This window comes from Macrobrachium nipponense, chromosome 12, assembly GCF_015104395.2.
Source record: "Macrobrachium nipponense isolate FS-2020 chromosome 12, ASM1510439v2, whole genome shotgun sequence".
Taxonomy (NCBI): domain Eukaryota; kingdom Metazoa; phylum Arthropoda; class Malacostraca; order Decapoda; family Palaemonidae; genus Macrobrachium; species Macrobrachium nipponense.
The window spans coordinates 65,935,870-65,948,492 of NC_087205.1; the positions used below are offsets into that span (position 1 = coordinate 65,935,870).

At 42.3% G+C, this 12,623-nt stretch overlaps 1 protein-coding gene across 3 annotated transcripts in view; it reads left to right on the forward strand.

The window, feature by feature from the left end:
* Window positions 1-1,299: 1,299 nt before the first annotated feature.
* LOC135224562 (probable tubulin polyglutamylase ttll-15) overlaps window positions 1,300-12,623 on the forward strand; it is a 233,454-nt gene continuing 222,130 nt past the window's right edge. The window contains exon 1 of one of the 3 annotated variants that reach the window (XM_064263671.1): window positions 1,300-1,526. The gene's annotated coding sequence lies outside the window, so the exon portion shown is untranslated. Of the gene's footprint in view, window positions 1,527-1,755; window positions 1,781-12,623 lie in introns of those variants that run through there. The other 2 variants (XM_064263670.1, XM_064263672.1) reach the window with 2 other exon arrangements.

Below are 12,623 nucleotides of genomic sequence, written 5' to 3' on the forward strand. Positions count from 1 at the left end.
GGTGACTGTCCCTTTTATCTAGCTATTGGTGACATGTCCTTTTTATCTAGGTATTACTATGGTGACTGTCCCTTCTATCTAGGTATTACTATGGTGACTGTCCCTTTGATCTAGGTATTAATGGTAACTGCCCCTTTTATCTAGGTATTACTAGGGTGACTGTCCCTCTTATCCACGTATTACTGTGGTGACTGCCCCTTTTATCAAGGTATTGGTGACTGTCTTTTTTATCTAGGTATTACTATTGTGACTGTCCCTTTTATCTAGGTTTTACTACGGTGACTGTTATTTTATCCAGGTAATACTGTGCTGTTTAGCACCTTTTAAGCAGGTATTACTGTGGTGACTGTCCTTTTATTCATATATTACTATGGTGATTGTCCCTTTTACGCTGGTATTATGCTGTACAAGAAATTTAGCGTATACTACTGTTATTTTACGAATTGGTACACCATGTGATTAATGAAGGTAGTACAAATAATTCTTCACAGCTGCGTACTTTTTTTTATTATCAAAAAGGCAATTTTACTTTCAAAGTGGTGGATGACCATCTTCCATGACAAGATATAATAATTAAAGCTGAATGTTCTCTAGACGAGTTTATGGCAGCCACCGGAATTTGGGTTAATGTTCAGATGACTTGGCCCACACGTTATCCATGCACTCATGATGTTAGTTTTTTTTTTTTTTTTTGTGGGGGAGGGGTTCGTTTTTCTCAAAACTGGACTTTTTCTTCTATAAATGTCATTGCATATAAAGGTAGATATACAAGATGAAATACTTGAAAATATGGACTTCCAGATATTTGGGGGGGGGGGGTGTCCCCAGGCCTCCCCTCGGCACAGGCCCATCTGGACTTCCTTAAAAGAAATATAAAATGCTCATGCTGGGAGCTTGGATTTTCTGAGCTATGCTACTTACATTGACTACAGCACTGACCAAAGAAAAAATGCAAAACGAATCCAGATGAATCTCTCTCTCTCTCTCTCTCTCTCTCTCTCTCTCTCCTCTCTCTCTCTCTCTCTCTCTCTCTCTCTCTCTCTCTCTATATATATATATATATATATATATATATATATATATATATATATATATATATATATATATATATGGTAGATCTATATTTATAATATTTTTTATAGTATGATAAAAGGCAAAGTACTGGATTTAAACTTTCCACAAAGAGCCAGGAGTAGACTTGAGAGAAACTTGCCTTAGTAGGACACTCGAGACTCGGTTGGACAAGTGCCAATTATGCTTCAATCCTTCATGACGTCACGCACACTGCTCATTGCACATTCACAGGTCCCGTCCGAGGAGGTACCCTACCGGCGGTACCGGTCCACTGTTGACATGGATAGTCGACTGCGACTTCGACCGTCGAAAGCGCGTTGTGTTCCGCAACAGTGCCTCTGAAAATGAATGAGTGATTGAGTGTCTCTCTTACAGTTGAGTCGCTGGAATGGATCACAAGAAGATGCGCAGCTGGTTGGACATTGATGACTCTACTATGAACTCGTGACAAGGTACGAGAATGGGGGTCTAATTGACCTTTTACTAACAGGGGTATTAAAATATACGCTAGCCAATTACCTAGTCATAGAATTTCGTTTGTTTGGGGTTAACTGTCAGCTGTTCAGACTTAACCTTTCTGCAGCAGTTCGGTCCACATATGTTTATTGAATTCGACACGTCATCAGTATTTAGTCCAATGACACTATGATAGTCTTTTAACTGCTACCTAGAAGTCATTTTGTAGTTACCATCCTCAGACCACCTGGTAAGGAGGAACGGCAACCTGATGCCCAGGGCAAGTTGCCTACCGTTATGCCATGGAGATTGTTATGAGAATGGAGCACAAATGTTAGGTAGCAAGACTTACCTAGGTATTGCGTTCAGAATTCTCTCAAACGTAACAGAGTAAACGTAGCAGTTAAGGTAATGGAGGACCAAGGCTAGTACTAGGTAGTATACTAGCAAATGTGATAGGACACTAATCCTTATCAACAGGTTAGGCCTGTAGGCTAATACCTAGCCTAGTTGGCTAATACTACCCACCTAGTTTTATTTCATTTGTTAAAAATGTGGTAGATCTAGGTACCTAGCTAGCTATAGGCTAATATCTCAACCACCTCCACGAGTGTCATGTGAATGAATGCAAAAAGGTAGTAATCAAAAGGGATAGATCTAGCCCATAGCTATAACTATTCTGCAGCGTTGAGCTTTTCGGTATTTCTACAGAAGCAGTCCGCACGGACTGCAAGGAACATAACCGCGGATATGACATCCACTAGAGATTTGGGCGACCAATGTATTTCGCCGTGTTCAGTACTGGCCCCTGGGCGGTTAGGTAATTACAGTCGTCCGAATAAACATTACTTGAAATTCTTGTTCAATAGGTAAAACTACATAGAAAAACCGCAACTGCCATAGTCTAGGCTGCTGCAGATAAGTACCCTAGATCTACCAGCTTTTCTATAGCATTACCAATACGCCAGTATTGAATCTTGTATTAGATTAAAATATCATACAGTGTATTTATAAATAACTAGCCTGTGTTCTTAGGCTATTTTATGGCAGTCATATTCTAATGCATGGCAGTGGTAATGGTTAAGGAGGGACCACGAAGGGTGAACCCTGCATCCCAGTGGATGCTGTAGAGTAGTATAGTTGCAATAGGGTAAAAAACCGCATGGTACAGGGGTGGACCATGTACGATCAATGTGTACAACCCCCAAAAAAGTACATTATAACACGTCCTGACATCAGAGATGGGCATCAGACGCGACTTCTTGTTGGTGAGAAACGGAGCTAAAGACCTCTACTCCGGTGTCAGGACGCGTTATAATGTACTTTTCTTGGGGTTGTACACATTGATCGTACATGGTCCACCCCTGTACCATGCGGTGTTTTACCCTATGTTGTTCTGCTCCTATACTTAAGTACCTGATGTCATGTTTGGTTAAGGGACCAGGTCAGGACTTGGCAACCAAAGACTTATTAGGTGAGGATCCATCTGTTGAAATATGTGTCTGATCTGCTTTTAAGCAGGGGGTAATATGCTGAAGTATTGTGTCCAACTCTAATGCACTTTTACCCTAGGGTAGGTTGGGTTTGGGTAATATCTTTGTTTGCACAGAATATTATGACTAGTGTAATGTAGCCGTTTATCTTTCTAGTTACAGTCCTTGGTGAAATTTTACATGTTGCCAGTAGGCTTATTAAGATCAGCAATAAAATTACTTTTACCTGTGATTTTGGTGAATTAGACATTTGTATTTGTTGGACTAGTTAACCCACAGCTTCCCCTTCAGTGTCTGCCAGTGGGAAACTTGACTTGTATTTGGTTTTATGTACAAGAAGCAACTGAAGTGCAATTACAGTGGACCCCTCGTATTTACGTTCTCTGGACTCGCGGACTCACACATTCGCAGATTTCTCTTAAGAACATTTCCCCGCATTATTCGCAGAAAATTCGCCTATTCGCTTTATTTATCTATGAAAAATACCCACAAATTCCTGTTTTTTTTTTTCTATCGTGAAATGCACTATTTGTATTCGCAGGGGGTCTGGTACACATCCTCCGCGAATACGGGGGACCACTGTACAGTGATGCTCCCCAATCTAAGCTAAATTTGGGCGTCATGGCGTAAATGACCTAGGATGCTTTAAATTATACCAATGAAATTCAGGAATGAATTTTAATCTTCAGTATCATATCTAACTGAAAGTGCCATATACCTCTTGAACAATGGGGTTTGCCTTCGTTGGACTGGGTTAATGTGACCTAGGCCATCAGGTCTTTTGTGGTTACTTCCCTCCCCCCATTACAATGTAACCTTACTTTTTTCAAAGTTATGTAATCTTACCATTTTTAACCCCTTCAAAGACTTATTTTTTCAACATAATGTTTCAAAAAGAATCTAATTGTTTTATTGAATTAAATTAAAATATAACTTGTTTAGACTCTATTCTAATTTGATTTCAACAGAAAATTGTGATTATTTTATGTAAAATTGTAATTTTTAGAAACTCCACTTGAGACCTTTTTATGGCCAATAACGAGTTATCTCGTATAAATTATAATAATTTTATTCTATCACGAGATATCTCGTATGCTTCGTTTTAGTAATTTTGATAATAGGAATTGAATAAAAATCATATTGATGCTTGATAACTTTTTATTTTTCCACTTCATTTTGATAAAAGTATTTTTTCATTTCATTTGAATAAAAAAAAAAATTTCACTATTAGAATAAACAAAATCATATATTTCTCTTCATTTGTAAAAAAAAAAAAAAAAAAAAAAAAAAATTCACTTCACATAAACCAGTGTATTTCCCATCATTTTGTATGGTATGATTTGAAGCAGGGGGTTATACACAGACTAACTTCACATATCTCACACATGTAGCGAGACTCTCGTCTGATCGGTTTTCCATTATTATCCCTTTTCTTAGAGCAAACAACACATTGCCTTGTAGGAAATTTCTTTTTGGGTGTAAGGAGGAATGTCAATTGGAAAATGCCTTCCTGAATAGCGGGTAGGATTCGCTGAAATAGATGGTCTACCTGGTCTTGTTGAGGGATTTCAGCATGATACTTCTTCTTCAGAGTTGAATCCATTATTTCCAACCTGAATTTGAGAGATGAACAGCAATTTTCATTACTCTCTTGAAACACTAATATGCATTCCAAAGGGCTAGATCTAGATGATGGAAGAACACTTTTTTGTCATATTTTTTTGTTCTTTTCCTGGGGTGGGAACAGGATAATTTGCCAAGTTTTGATCCAACTTATCCACAACCAACCCATTGTGTGGTTATAGTCTACTACAACTTTAGGGCTTCTTTTTCGTACCTCTCCTACTCGCAATTTCAACTTCATCACTAGTGTGAACTGTGGAGAGTAGAACAACATCTTTTTTATCCTTCCATCTCATGGCCATAACTTTACCTCTACGATAAGCAGACATTTCCCCCTTCTTCAACTTTTCAGTTTTCAATGAAACTGGCAGGTCTTTTCGATTTATTCTAACAGTGCCATAGCAATCTGTTCTACATTTTTACTAGAATATCCACTAACTCAGGACTGGTGTAATAATTGTCTATTTGTAAGGCAATAGCCTTTATTCAAAAGAGGTTTCAGTCAAGTCATTACAACCTGTGAGGATTTAGGCAATTCATTGAAATCCTGGTCGAATTGTGTTCCTTTAACCTACATAAATAAAAAAACTCCACACATATCCTGTACTCGCTTCACATAACATAAAGAACTTTATGCTGAATCTTGATCTCTTCAATGGGATATATTGTACCCATCCCAATCTTCCTTTATATAGCAAGAGACTCTCATCAATTGAAATATCTCTTTGTGGGTGTAGACAGTTCTAAATTTATTTTCTAAGTGCACATAAATAGGATATATCTTATTCAGTTTTGGATTAGGATGCGAATTTGCATCGTATGCTTCATTATCAGAAAAATGCAGGTACTGCCTGATTTTTCTTGTATCTTTTGAAAGGCATAGTTTTCAGCAAAAATTGGGGTTCTAAGAAGTGGATTTTTTTTAGACCAATACAAGGATTCTTCTGGCTTCTTCACAATTCCTTTCAAAGTATTTAGTGCTAAGAAAACTCTGAGTTCAGGTGAGTTACAGGATGCCACGTATTTGGGTCTGCATTGCATTGCTCAGCAAATCTATTGGTTTCAGTGCAAATAAGTTCAATCAGTTTCATCATCAAAAAATACATGGAAAAAATCTAAAGGCGACATACTTTCAATATTCCCTGGGATATTGAGACCTGTTGTTCTGTGAATGGAAATTGAGGGGGTGGAGGGGCAGTAAGAATCTGCGATTCTCCTCCATTGTGTTTCATCCATTACTGTATCTGTATCTGTATTGGTATCGCTGTCATCGTCACTGAATCATCCAAGCTTGAATCGTCGCCTTCTGAGCCAGAACTTTCAAGCTCTGTAAATGATTCCTCAGTATCACTGTTTGTCATGGTAAATTTGCCATAACTGGGCTAAAATAAAAAATAAATAAAAGGCTAGAATAATAAATAAATAGTCAAAGATACTAACAAATTACTCGACAATATATCATATAAACAGTCTAAAATAAAAAAAAAAAAAAGAACAATGAAACTTACCTAAAACGTGAAAATGAAGAATACAGAAGATTCTAAAGTCACCACTGGAGAGCTAGTAAATAGTGCGTACTCATCGTAAAAAAGGAAAAAAAAATCCTTGGAAAAAATTATACTTGACGTATCACAAAATGGTCAAGAGACAAACAACGACACGAAATCATCATAATAAGTCAATAATATAACATATAAACAGTCTTAGATGACAAATAAACAACCCAAATTTACTTAGAACTGGCGAAAATACGATATAAAATACGTACAAAAACGAACGAAGAACCTCTCAAGATCACCGGTTACTCTATATACCACAAAAATACTCATGGGGTTAGCTAACAAGACACAACAGCAACACGATGAATCAATAATATAACATATAATCAGTCTAAGATGACAAATAATGCAACCAACTAACCTAATTTAGTTGGCAAAAATACGCAAAAAACAAAAAAACAAAGGTCAAGATGGCAGCTGAAGTGCTACTAATGACGCGTCGTCTGCGCGAAAAAATACAGAAAATTATCGTTGTAACTCACGACTTCCAGCAGCAAATACCACTGCCAAACTATGATATAGGACGAGATATCTCGGAGAAGCCTGCTGTAACAATACTGAGCCACGAGAAATCTCGTATTAGCCCAATATTCACGTTTAACTTTTCAACGAGATATCTCGTGGTAAGTCCAAAATTTTTAGCACACTGATAACGATATATCTCGGGTTAATCTTGTAAGGGGTTAAGGTGCCATGAATGGCAGGGTGGTTGGTATTATGACTCAACATATGGTTAAAGCTTACAACTTTCTGCCCTTTAAAGATTCTAAGAACTAGTATACTGACAATCTGTGTATTGAAAAATTGTCAAAGCTGGTCTTAGCAAATTTCAGAAGTAAATAGCTGGCCATGTATTGTTTTCAATGCATAGAACAAATCCGAGGCTGCTTTACCAACTCTTATATAGAGTACCCCTAAAGAGTTTTGTGATTATGTGTCTGGATGTTGTGTGGTCTCCATAAGTTTCTGGCATTAACCCTTAAGAGCCGGACCAAAAAAAAAACATATGTATACAGCACCCCAGACCGGGCAAACTTTGAGGTTGGCCAATTTAAGAAGAAACAAATCAGTGGAAAGAGGAAGATTGCAAATGCACAAGGTGCAAGAAAAAATATTCTAAAAAATTCTCCCTACCTTCCATAAGAATTTGAAAATGACTATTTACAATCCCTTTGTGGGGCCTCTTTTACAAGACAATCGTAAATTTTACAAAGTTATACGTGTTTTTTCAAATACAGTAGTTAATTTTATTTTATTTGGGAAAATTATAATTACAGCTCACACAATATCATAACAGATGAGAACTAAAATCAGTAACAAATTCTGAGTTCTATATTTGTTGTAAAATATTAATTTACATAAATTTACTGATATTAAAGATGAAGTAACTTTTGGTTTCATACATTCAACTTCCCTGACAGATATATACTTAGCTATAGGCTCCGTCGTCCCCGACAGAAATTCGAATTTCGCGGCACACGCTACAGGTAGGTAGGTCAGGTGATCTACCGACCTGCCGCTGGGTGGCAGGAATAGGAACCATTACCTTCTAGAACCAGATTTTCTCTGTCGCCATATTGTAACATACGTTTTGCGGTATCTCCTGACTTGATTTTCGTTTTCATACAATCAACTTACCTGTCAGACATATACATAGCTAAGACTCCGTCGTCCCCGACAGAAATTCAAATTTCGCGCCACTCGCTACAGGTAGGTCAGGTGATCTACCGCCTGCCCTGGCGGCAGGACTAGGAACCATTCCTGTTTTCTACTCATATATTTTCTGTCGCCGTGGTATCAACATCGTTGCTGCCACCTCCTGACTGGAATTCGCTTTTCTAGACAATTGATCATCTTTTTGTGGACTTTTGGTGACGTACCTGGATCGTTGTTTTGGCATTCGCTACTGTGGACTGGATTTGGACTTGCTTTTGATTTTTTCTTCAAGAATGTCTGATTCAAGTGGTTGTGTGAGAGTGTGTGTGAATGTAGGCTGCAAGGTGAGGATACCGAAGGCTTCGGTTGATCCTCACACTGTATGTCGCAAATGTAGAGGTTTTGATTGTTCTATTTCTAACACCTGTCATGAGTGTGAGAGGTTGAATGTTGAGAATGGAAGACTCTAACTTCTACTTGAAGAAGTTAGAAAGGGATAGAGTCAGAAGGGCTGCATCTAAGATTGCGGGTAGTAGTACAAGGCCTATTGAGCCTTTTAATGATTCTAACTCTTCCCTTACTATGCATTTGATTCTAATTCTGTATCAGGGCCCTCACCTGGCTTTACATTCAGATTCGGCCTCGGAAATTGCTGAACTGAAGCTACTCTTCACAGGATGAAATCCAAAAATGGCTGCCATGAAAGGTAAGGATTGTGAAAGTGACTATTATGAGTGAAGTGAGTGTCCCCGGAGTGTTGTGGAGGGGGCGTCTGACCGTCTCTGCGACGCTCCCAGGCCTAGGACCTCTTCCAAGCTCCCAAGCCCAGAGGAGAAGGAAAGTCGAAAGCCGTACGGAGGTTGTGGGAGAATTCCCCCCGGTCAGGCGTCCCTTCAGCAGGCTCTGTAAATAGACAGACTGCTCAGGACCGCTATAGGAGGGACGCGTCCTCAGAGAGTGCTTCTCTTCGTCCGCTTCTCCCTCTCCTAAACGAGGGTGGAAGGATTCGGACTTGTCCAGGCCCCCTGAAAAGGCACTGGAAAGATCCTGTTGTTTGGATTCTAGCCCCGAACGCTTTTCGGAAGAAGCGCCTCCTTCGATCAGAAGGCTAAGAGGGTTTTGACGTCCCATGGTTTGGACAAAACTCCTTCGAGGTCTCCCTCTCCCGTTCAAGAAGACGCCGGAGAGGGCTTCCAAGAGGATCATTTTGGCTGTGCAAGAACAGTTATCCGCCTTGGTAGGAGTCCTTTTTGAAGGATCCCCCTCGTAAGAAAGACGTGAGGCTTCCTGTCAAGAAGTCTCGTCTTCCTTCTCTCCCGCCAGGAGTGAGGCTCCTGTGGGACGTGAGGCGTTTGAGATCTACTCTGATAGAGACTCTTTGGACGATTTTGAAATTGCCAGACAAGCGCGAGGCGCCAGTCAAGCGCGAGGTTTCCTACAGACGAGAAGCGTCTTATAGGATTAAAGCGCCAGACAAGCGAGAAACGCTTTACAGGCGCGAGGATATTTCCAGACTTGATACGTCTGCCAGACCAGCAGCGTCAGCCGGCGCGAGGAACAGCCAGGCGCGAGGATTCGCCAGGCGCGAGCCAGACAACTTCCATACAAGGTAGCACCAGAAGGCGCGAGGCGCCAGACAAGCATCATCCATACAAGGATATGGCACCAGAAAGCGCGAGAGTTTAGTGAGGCGCGAGGCATCAGTCAGGCGCGAGGCGCCAGCCAAGCGCGAGGAGTCAGGCCAGGCGTGCGCCAGCCAGGCGCGAGGCGCCAGCCAGGCGCGAGGCGCCAGCCAAGGCGCTAAAGCCGCGAGGAGCCAGCCAAGCAGAGGAAGCCGCTATACGCTACACTCTCTTAGCCCCTCTCCTATTAGGAGTCTCCCGTAGAGAGAGTTATTGGACAGGAAGACCCGGAACGGGAAGTGACTTCTCCTTCTGATCCGATATTGGAAGAGGACTCAGAAGACGAGACTCACGGCAGAGAAGGGCTGTCTAACTACAAAGTTTTTTGACAGCTCTCCTCCTCCAGGAGAATACGAGATGGCAGTGATCCTGCCGCTCCTCCTTCGCCTCGTTCACTTTTTTCTTGCTCTAAGACGCCGAAGTCGTCGGCTTTCTTGAAGATGAGACCGACGATTTCTATGAAGAGAGCTCTTCAGTCGCTGGATAGCTGGATGCTAACTAAGAAGGAGCTCAGTCCAGGACGGTGTTTTTGCATGCCTCCCGCTAGACTTACGGGCAAGAAGAGGTATTTTGGTACCCAGACTGGGGAGAATATGGACTCACTCTCCCAGCTTTTCGGCTGAAGCTGACTTTTCCAGTCTGGTAGATGCTTCCAGGAGACTTAGCCTTCATACTGCGAAGATTACTTGGGGTCTTTCAGAGTTGGATCATCTCCTCAAGGGGGACTTTTTCACATTGTAGAAGTCTTCAACTTCCTAGATTGGTCCCTTGGGGTGATGTCCAAGAAGGCTCATGCCTCCAGAAGGACTCGATCCGGACGTACTCCTTGCAATTTTGTCCTGTATTGACAAGGCGGTACAGGATGGCTCAACGGAAGTTTCTTCCTTATTTGGAGCAGGTCTCTTGAAGAAGAGATCTGTTTTTTAGCGCTTTCTTGACTTGACAAAAGCGGTATCCCATTCTTCAACAAAGGGCAGCCTTGTTATTCGCTCCAGGTCTGACTTTCCTGTTCCTTCACAGTTGGTGAGGGACATTTCCCGTTCTCTGACGGAGAAAGCAACACAGGATCTTCTCCTGCAATCTTCCAGGAAGAAGAGACCAGTGATGGTGGGAGACAAGAAAGGGGTGTGTACGCCTGTTCGGCCCTTTCGAGGAGGCCCTCCCGCTAGAGTTACTGCTAAAAGAAAGGCGACTGAGAAGAGATGGTAGAGCCTCTTTCCGTCCCCTTTAAAAGGGGAAAGTGAAGTGACGCTCCTCCAAACACCAGTAGGTGCCAGGCTCCGGGGATTTGCGGAAGCCTGGACTCTCATAGATACAGACGCTTGGTCTATGTCTGTTCTACAGAAGGGATACTCATTCCTTTCCTGGACAATCCTCCCCTGACGTCAAACTCCGCGAGAATTGTCCGCCAATTACAAGGACCCTGTGTTGAAAGATACTCTTCAACAAATGGTGGATCAGATGTGGGACAAGAGAGCTATAGAGCTAGTGCTGGATCAAACAAAAGCTCCCCAGGGTTTTACAATCGTCTTTTCTTGGTTGCGAAAGCCTCGGGGGGCTGGAGACCAGTTTCTGGATGTTCAGCGCTCTGAACAAGTTTGTTCAGAAACAGAAGTTCTCCATGGAGACCTCTGCATCAGTCCTTGCGGCTCTTCGCCAAGGGGATTGGATGGTGTCTCTGGATCTCCAGGATGCCTATTTTCACGTCCCGATCCATCCTTCGTCGAAGAAGTACCTCCGTTTCATGACGGGGGGAAGGATCTTCCAATTCAGAGCCTTGTGTTTCGGCTGTCTACGGCGCCTCAGGTTTTCACGAGCCTTATGAAAAAATGTGGCGAGAGATGGCTTCACCTGAAAGGAATCAGTATATCTCTGTACCTGACGACTGGCTCATCAGAGCAAAGTCAGAGAAACAGTGTTGGAGGACCTGACTGTGACACTAAACCTGATAAAGACCTTAGGATTACTCGTGAACCTCGAGAAGTCCCAACTGATCCCCAGCCAGAACTTGGTCTATCTGGGGATTCGGATGGATTCTCGGGGTTTTCGAGTATTTCCTTCTCAAGAGAGACTAACGAGAGGTTTAGAAAAAGTCTCTCTCTTCCTAAGGAAGGAACGTACTTCGGCGAGGGAATGGTTGAGCCTATTAGGGACTCTTTCCTCGCTCGAACAGTTCTTTCCTCTAGGAAGACTTCATCTCCGTCCGCTTCAGTTCTTCCTCAGAAGATCTTGGAACATGAAGACAGGGCTTCTCTCGGACAGTTTTCCCATTCCAGTTCTGATGAAACGCCATTTAGAATGGTGGTTACTCCCACTGAAGGAAAACAAGGGTACTTCCCTAGAAACACAGAACCCAAACCTTGTATTGTTTTCCGACGCGTCGGAAAAAGGTTGGGGAGCAACCTTGGGAAAGAGAGAAGTGTCAGGCACTTGGAATGCTCTTCAAGTGTCCTGGCACATAAACTGCAAAGAGCTGTTTGCCGTACACCTAGCCCTAAAGAGCTATGAACCTTTAGTGAGGGACAGGATAGTACAAGTGAATGCGGACAATACAACCGCCCTTGCATACATTCGAAAGCAAGGAGGTACTCACTCGTATGCCCTTTACGAGCTCGCGAGAGACCTGCTGGTGTGGACATCGCAAAGGAACATCTCTCTGTTGACGAGGTTTGTTCAGGGAGTAAGGAACGTGAGAGCAGACAGGCTGAGCAGGAGAAACCAGGTCCTTCATACCGAATGGACCCTCCACTCAGAAGTTTGCCGGAATCTCTGGTCTCTTTGGGGGACTCCTCATGTCGACCTCTTTGCCACGTTCCTCTCAAAAAGACTGGAAGTCTTCTGTTCAGTAGTAGAAGACCCCAGAGCTCTAACAGTAGACGCCTTCCTGCTAGATTGGTCTCATGTAGACGTTTACGCATTTCCCCCATTCAAGATTCTGGGGCAAGTGCTCAGGAAGTTTGTGACTTCAAAGGGGACAAGAATGACCCTGATAGCCCCCTTTTGGCCAGCTCAAGAGTGGTTCCCAGAGGTGCTGGAGTGGATGGTAGACTTCCCCAGATCCCTTCCACAAAGGAAGGATC